Source organism: Piliocolobus tephrosceles, chromosome 12 (genome assembly GCF_002776525.5).
Source record: "Piliocolobus tephrosceles isolate RC106 chromosome 12, ASM277652v3, whole genome shotgun sequence".
In the NCBI taxonomy this organism is placed as follows: Eukaryota; Metazoa; Chordata; class Mammalia; order Primates; family Cercopithecidae; genus Piliocolobus; species Piliocolobus tephrosceles.
In genome coordinates, this window is record NC_045445.1 from 6,427,976 (window position 1) to 6,435,277 (window position 7,302).

Sequence of the window (7,302 nt, forward strand, 5' to 3'; positions counted from 1 at the left end):
CCTGGACTAGTGGCATCTAAGGTACAATGAGTTCCATCTGACCTGTCGAGGCAACAAGCTGACACTCAGCACTAGGGTCCATGGTCTTAATCACTTTTCTTCAGATTGGAAGTCCTCATTCATAGAGACAATTTTCTTCCAACTACAGGCATTTTCAGCCCCTCCTCACTCCCTCACCAGGATATGTTGAATCTTCCAATTTACACAGTCCATGCGGATCCTTGATCACTGCCTTCAGCACACAAGGCCAGCTTCCTTACTTATATCATCCCGTATTATTATTACTTTTGAAGCATGCTGGATGCAGCCCTGTGTGGGCCTTTGCAAGAGTCCCAAGGCCAATCCAAAGTATGTCAAGAGTAGGGACAAGAAACATCCCAGCATGTGAACTCTTCCTTCTCCTTCCCTCTTCTCTCTTTTTTCCCTTACTAACTGGGAACAGAAAAAACTGTTTCAATTTTTTTTTCTCACTTCCTGAGTTTTCTCTATCTTAAGAATATAGTAAACCTCCATGATCTAGGCAGCTATGACCAGTCTGTCATATGTTAAATGAGAACTAGAAAGAAAATTAGCAAATAATTTTATCTGTCAACAGAGTTGGTTTTTCAAGACAATAGTCTTTCTATGAGCTCAAAATAGTCAATTTTTAAGACTTACAGCTGATCAATAACCTCTTTGTTTGGGGCAGGTTCTGTCTTCTCCTCCCTTGGGGCAATAAGCCTTATGACTCAGTCTTGGACGTATAAAGTTGAAGGAGAAATTATTTAACAACAAAAAAATAGAAATGCTTTCACAGAAATACACACACACACGTGCATACATATCCAAGAGTTTAAATCGATAAATGTGCTCATTACAGTAATTCCATCAAAGTTAATTTTAAAATGAAGTGGTAGAATCCCATTTTGCTGAAAATTTCTAGAAAAGAGATCATCTAACTAGTGGGATACAGTGGTGGCCCTATATTCATTCCTTCAGTTCTCATATTGGTTGGGTGAAACCTGGGACAGCTAGAGCCCCCGAATCTGTAGCTTCTAATCATGAACAGACTCATGTGGTTACTCAAGGAGTTTGGACAGGCATTCTTGTTGCTGCATGGTATGAAAAAGTTTAAGACTCACTGCTCTGGCATGCTGTTGCTACAGAGCTCTAAATTAGCAGAATATTAAGCTTGGTAAAATCCACCTGTTCTTTTATAATTGATTTTGTAAGGATAGGCTGTAATTATATATAACCTGCTGCAGCATTTGATTTGTGGTTATTGGTAGAAATCTGTACTCTGCCATTTACTCTCTGTCTTGGTTTTCTTTGTTGGTAATTAGCAGCAGTAAGAGGGTGTGAAAACTATTTTTCCTCTATACAAAGCCAAGTGGACCGTATGATAACATCACCCAAGACACTGGCCTCATTACTAGTGGGTTCTTACCAAACACATTAATTTGTCCCAAAAAGCAGACTTGTGGATCCAGATTGTCTACAGTGGGATGGGAATGGTGCCACTGGGGGTAATGTGCTGGCAGTACTGATGTCTTATTGCCTTCCATGGGAACTTCTTCTCCTCCCTTCTACCTGCACCACCCACACTTTTGTTCTATATATTTTTTTGTCTTCTTTGCCTCCGTGACTATTTCCTAACCTTACTATGGGGCTGCTGAGTCCCAGTCTATCCAAGCAGGCCCATGGGGAAGCAGTACCATTATCTCAGCAGCAGCAGTGAACACTTCCGTAGTGCCAGGATGACAACTCTTAGTTGTGATGAGACAACCTTGTGAGACTAGTCTTCAAGGAATGTAGTGCACACTGCAAACACTCCTACATATGCATTTTTTAATCTGGAAACTGGATGTTTGGGAAAAGGCAGTATTTAAGGGGAAATTAAATTACTGAATTTGTGTGCACAACCATTCATGAAAAATAAAGACATCAGCAATTCCTCCCACCAAAACACACATGTGAACACACGCACGCAATAAAATTTATGGCAGAAACATAAAGTAGTTTTGCTCATTTATAAACTGATTATACCAAAGAATATAAATTGACTGGAGCATGGGGAGTCCTAACCCAATAACTTGACTCAGTTCATCATGGCATGGCACTTGGTGCTGTCTAGAAAACTCTTCATAATCTCACACACCGTAAATATAATAATAAAAAAAAAAAACAAGATAAGGCTCTGATGAAAAGGAAAAAAATCCATATCAAAGAAACCCAGCTGCCCAGATCCCAGGGAGCTCATAATCATAGTCTTTCATACAGGAAGCAGTAGTCGGAGATTCAAGAAATAAAAGATAATTTATTTGGTATATACATACCACCGAGGATGAGGAATTCTTTCTGCATGAAAACCCAGCAGTGGTACCTCATTAAACAGGACCTAGACTTAATCTAAGTTGGAATAGATAAAAAAGAAAGGATTCATATGAAGCTCTCCAGCCTGGAGACTTCATCTCAGAGCCTCTGAGTATAATGAATGAATTAAGTAGGGCAAGTGATTAACAACAAAGAAGCGATCACTTATGCTTTTTTAAAAACTGAAATGTTATTGAATTTAGAGTAACATGTTCATTGTGTATGGACAGAGTTGGGCTGGAATATTTTTTTAAAACCCTAGGAGAGACGGAGAAGGTGGGAGGGAGGGAAGAAGGGAGGGGAGAGAGAGAGAGACTAGAAAAAGCATAGATGGAAGCTGATTCTTAAAAGATAACATGAGTAATTTCCAACCTTTTTGGAGTACAGAACTTCATCTTGTTGTTGTTTTATTTGATGCCCTAATTATCTCCTCTCTTAAAATATGTAGTGTGTATGTATTTTTTAAGAAACACAGCCAATGAAAATTAGTTACGTAGCATGAAAATGGTAAAAACCATCACAATGTGACACAATCTAATTGGAGACACTTGGGGATATCAGGCAAGAAAAGCTGGAAATACCTCTGCTAATACAGAGATAAAGAGCCATGACATTGGGAAAATAACTACGAAGGTCATCTTAAAAGTGAAAATAAAAACAGTAACCCAATGAACATTATTTTGATGACTGTATGAGGGCAATTATCTTAGAAAAAAATATCAGTTATTTACATATCCATTTCTACATCAAATAACTAGTTAACTTATATTTTTTCTATATTAACTGGTTATATTTATAACAAAGACATATATTTAATACTCAAAGTTTATCTGATCTCATTATTCATCTTTGGAGCCCCAGTAATTGAGTTCTAAATACATTTTTGTTGACCACATGGATGAGTAGATAAATAAAGGAATGAGTAAATGAATTAATGAAGAAATATGACTTCGGCAGGCGTGATCTCCAAGCATTTGTCTTGTTGAGGTGAGTCACAACTATTTCAGTATGTCTTAACTTTTTCCACTAAGGTACCCCTGGCTATAGAAAAGCCTGACTCTGTGTTCCTATGGCTATACTGCCAACAAGCATGAATTGTTTTAGAAGTATCATATTTTGGCTTACGTTTCCACACACATTTTGCTTTCATCTATTTAATAAATATTTATTGGGAGCCTTGTATATGGTAGGCACTGCGCCACTACCAAGGGTGCATCAGTAAACAAAATGAATACAATGTCTGCCTTCTTGGAGTTAGCATTCTAGGAGTAAGAGAAACAAAGTTTCACACAACTCAGTAAAATAACAGCTGCATTAAGAGCTACTTAGAGGAAAAGCAGAGTTCCACAAGACCTCCAATAGAAGGATTTGAACTAATGAGGGAAATTAGGGAAGGCATCATAAAGAAATAACTTTGAGCTGAGATCTTGAGACTGAGTACTTGACTAAAGTAGGTGGGGAAAGAAGATTCTGAGCAAAGGTAATATAGCATATTGATATGGTTTGGCTCTGTGTCCCCACCCAGATCTCATCTTGAATTGTAATCCCCACATATGGAGGGAGGGAAGTGATTGGATTATGGGGACAGTTTCCCCTGTGCTGTTCTCACGATAGTGAATGAATTCTCACAAGATCTGATGGTTTTATAGATGGTAGTTTTTCCTGCATTCACACATGCTTTTTCTTGCCTGCCGCCATGTAAGATGTACCCTTTCCCCTTCCGCCATGATTGTTAAGTTTCCTGAGGCCTCCTCAGCCATGCAGAACTGTGAGTCAATTAAACCTCTTTTCTTTATAAATTACCCAGTCTCGGTATTCTTCATAGTAGCATGAGAACAGACTAATACAAGCAATATAACTGGATCAGAGTGAGAAAGCAGAAAAGTGACACAAATGACAGAGGAGAAATAGTTTGGGGAAGGATACTGGGAGCTTAAAGGATTGATAGAAAAGCTTTCAAATGAACAGGATTTAGAAAACTTTAAAGGGCTAGGGAGTAGGAAGTCCAGGAAGAGTATTAGCATACAAATAGTCAGGTCTGGGTGCTACCCACTTGGATGAATCAACGTTAACCAATTTCTGCCTCTTTGTCCCTCTGCTCCAGTTCCTGGAGCATCCTAATGGTCTTGTTTTCAATATAAGCTTGCCCCCACCTAGGGGAGGACAGAGTGCCTGTCTGATGGTACCCCCAGACTATATCCAATGGGAAAGAAGTTATTTCCTAAAAGAAAAGTGGAATGTAGTTAGGAAGAAGGAATGAATACTGAGCTGCTCCAAACCAACGATGTTCACTACAGGTTGGTGGAGACCAGGCCATGAAGGGTCTTGTGTGTCATAAAGGACGTTAGCCCTTATCCTAAGTGCAGTAAGGAACCTGTAGAGGCTGTTGAGCAGGAAGGGGGGAATAACATGATCAGGCTTACATTTCTAGAGGATCCTCTGGCTGATTTGTAAATAATGGATTAGAATGAGGGTACAGTGGAGGGCAGAGAGCAGCTAGGTCAGAGGCAATGGGGATTTGGCTTACAGTGGTAGCAGCAGGGCTGAGAAACTGTTGGATTCAGAATATATTGTAGGTGGAGTCTACAAGAGTTGGGAATAGGTTTGAAATAAGGGATAGGAGAGAGGAGGTTTCAGGTTTGGTGTGCATGGTTAATCTGCAAAATATTGGTTTCACTTTAATAGGAAATTGTGCTCTAGTTTGGGAAGAGCCTCATGAGATACAGCTTCCATGACTTGATCCTAAAAACTTATTCACTTGATGTACTTCCTAAGGGAAACTTGCTAACTACTTCTTAAGGGAAAAATTTGTCTCTGGCTGTATATACTATACAAGGAGGTAAAATATCTACAATTTTGAAGGCAGGTCCCCAATTTCACATAAGAAAACAAGCTTTTCATTAGATCCCTAAAGCATATGGGTCTGCCCTCAACTAGCAACACAGAAATCCTTCGTTCCAGGCTTCCTCTGAGTGGACAATCTCAAGCTATCTGCTATTCTGTGCTTATTGGAAGCCCAACTGCAAGAAGTGATGGTTAGAAAACAGTAATATGGGCTGACGCCTTGCTCAATTTCCCATAGGGATGCGCAGGTTTCCCCCTTCTGCGAATGAACCACTGGAGGGGTTCAAAGATTCGAGTCCTAATACGGGAATGAGCCTCTTTGATCTCTTCCGGGGCTTTTTCGGCTTTCCTTGATCTCGCAGTCACAGAGATCCCTTTTTTGGAGGGATGACTCAAGATGAAGATGATGATGAGGAAGAAGAGGAAGAAGGGGGCTCATGGGGCCGTGGGAACCCAAGGTTCCATAGGCCTCAGCACCCCTCCCCCCACCCCTCCACCCCAAGGAATTTGGTTTTGGCTTCAGTTCAGCCCAGGAGGAGGGATACATTTCCACGATAATTTCGGCTTTGATTATCTAGTGTGAGATTTCAATAGCATCTTCAGCAATACGGGGGCCTGGACCTTGCCTTCCCATCCTCCTGAACTTCCAGGTCCTGAATCAGAGACACCTGGTGAGAGACTGCAGGAGGGACAGACACTTCGAGACTCAATTCTTAAGTATTTAGATAGTCATCAGCCCAGGATCTTTGAGGGGGTCTTGGAGAGTGATGCAAGAAGTGAATCCCTCAAAACAGCACCAGACTGGGCCTCCCAGAGACCATTTCATAGGTTTGATGACGTATGGCCTGTGGACCCCCATCCTAGAACCAGAGAGGACAATGATCTTGATTCCCAGGTTTCCCAGGAGGGTTTTGGCCCGGTTCTACAGCCCCAGCCCAGATCCTATTTCAAGAGCATCTCTGTGACCAAGATCACTAAGCCAGATGGGATAGTGGAGGAGCGCTGGACTGTGGTGGACAGTGAGGGCCAGACAGAGACCACAGTAACCCAATACGAAGCAGACAGGAGTCCTAGGGATGATCCAGAATCACCAAGACCTCCAGCCCTGGATGATGCCTTCTCCATCCTGGACTTATTCCTAGGACGTTGGTTCCGGTCCCGGTAGCCTTGTTAACCCCCAGAGGCCTTCAAGTCCTTTCCACTTCTCACCCATTGCCCACTATCAATAAGCTTAGCTTCTCCTCTCGCCCGCTCAGGGGCTTGGATATGTGGAATAGTGAATTGGGGGCATGTCAGTTTGTCATTCACCCAAATTGACCAATACAATCTTTATTTATGCTAAAAAAAAAAAAAAGAGAGAGAGAGAATAATAATATGAATATTTGTGGCTAACATTTATTGAGTACTTACTATACATTTAAAGATCTAATGCATTATTTCATTCAATCCTTACAAAACTATTAGTAGGTATTATATTTTTTCTCATGCTATAGATGAGAGGGCAGATGACTAGAGAGGTTAAGAAGAAAACAAATGGGAAAGTGGAATTTCTATCATTGTTGAATTATTATACATTCCAGGCATTTATCTAATCTCATGTAACACTTACCTCACAAGGTAGCTGTCAGGAGTACTATCTCACATTTATTTATAGATGAGGAAACAAGGGCATTGAGAGGAAATGTCATTTGCCCGAATGTATGCATCTAGTAAACTGCTATAATAGGATTTGAATTCGGGTCTCTCCAACTCCGAATCTCATGTTTTACTCCAGGCTACTTCTCATGACACTTATATATCTTGCCCATGGTCATGTAGCATTCCAACAGTCTCGCTGTCTACCATCTACTGAGTAGTCACTATAAGTCATTCTCCATGTTGGGCACTGTGATAGTTTTGTGTGTTGACTTGGCTAGGTTACAGTCCCCAGTTATCAGTCAAACACGAACCCATGCATTCCATGAAGATGTATTGCAGATGTGACTGAAGTCCATAATCAGTTAACTTTAAGTAAAGGAGATTATCCTAGATAATATAGGTGGACCTGATTCAATTAGGTGAAAGGCCTTAGGAGCAGAGCTGAGGCTTTCCTGCAGAAGAAATTCT

General features: G+C 40.8%; 1 pseudogene; it reads left to right on the forward strand.

Moving 5' to 3' along the window:
• The first annotated feature begins 5,505 nt into the window (after positions 1–5,505).
• Positions 5,506–6,361, forward strand: LOC111536366 (annotated as a pseudogene).
• Positions 6,362–7,302: the final 941 nt, after the last annotated feature.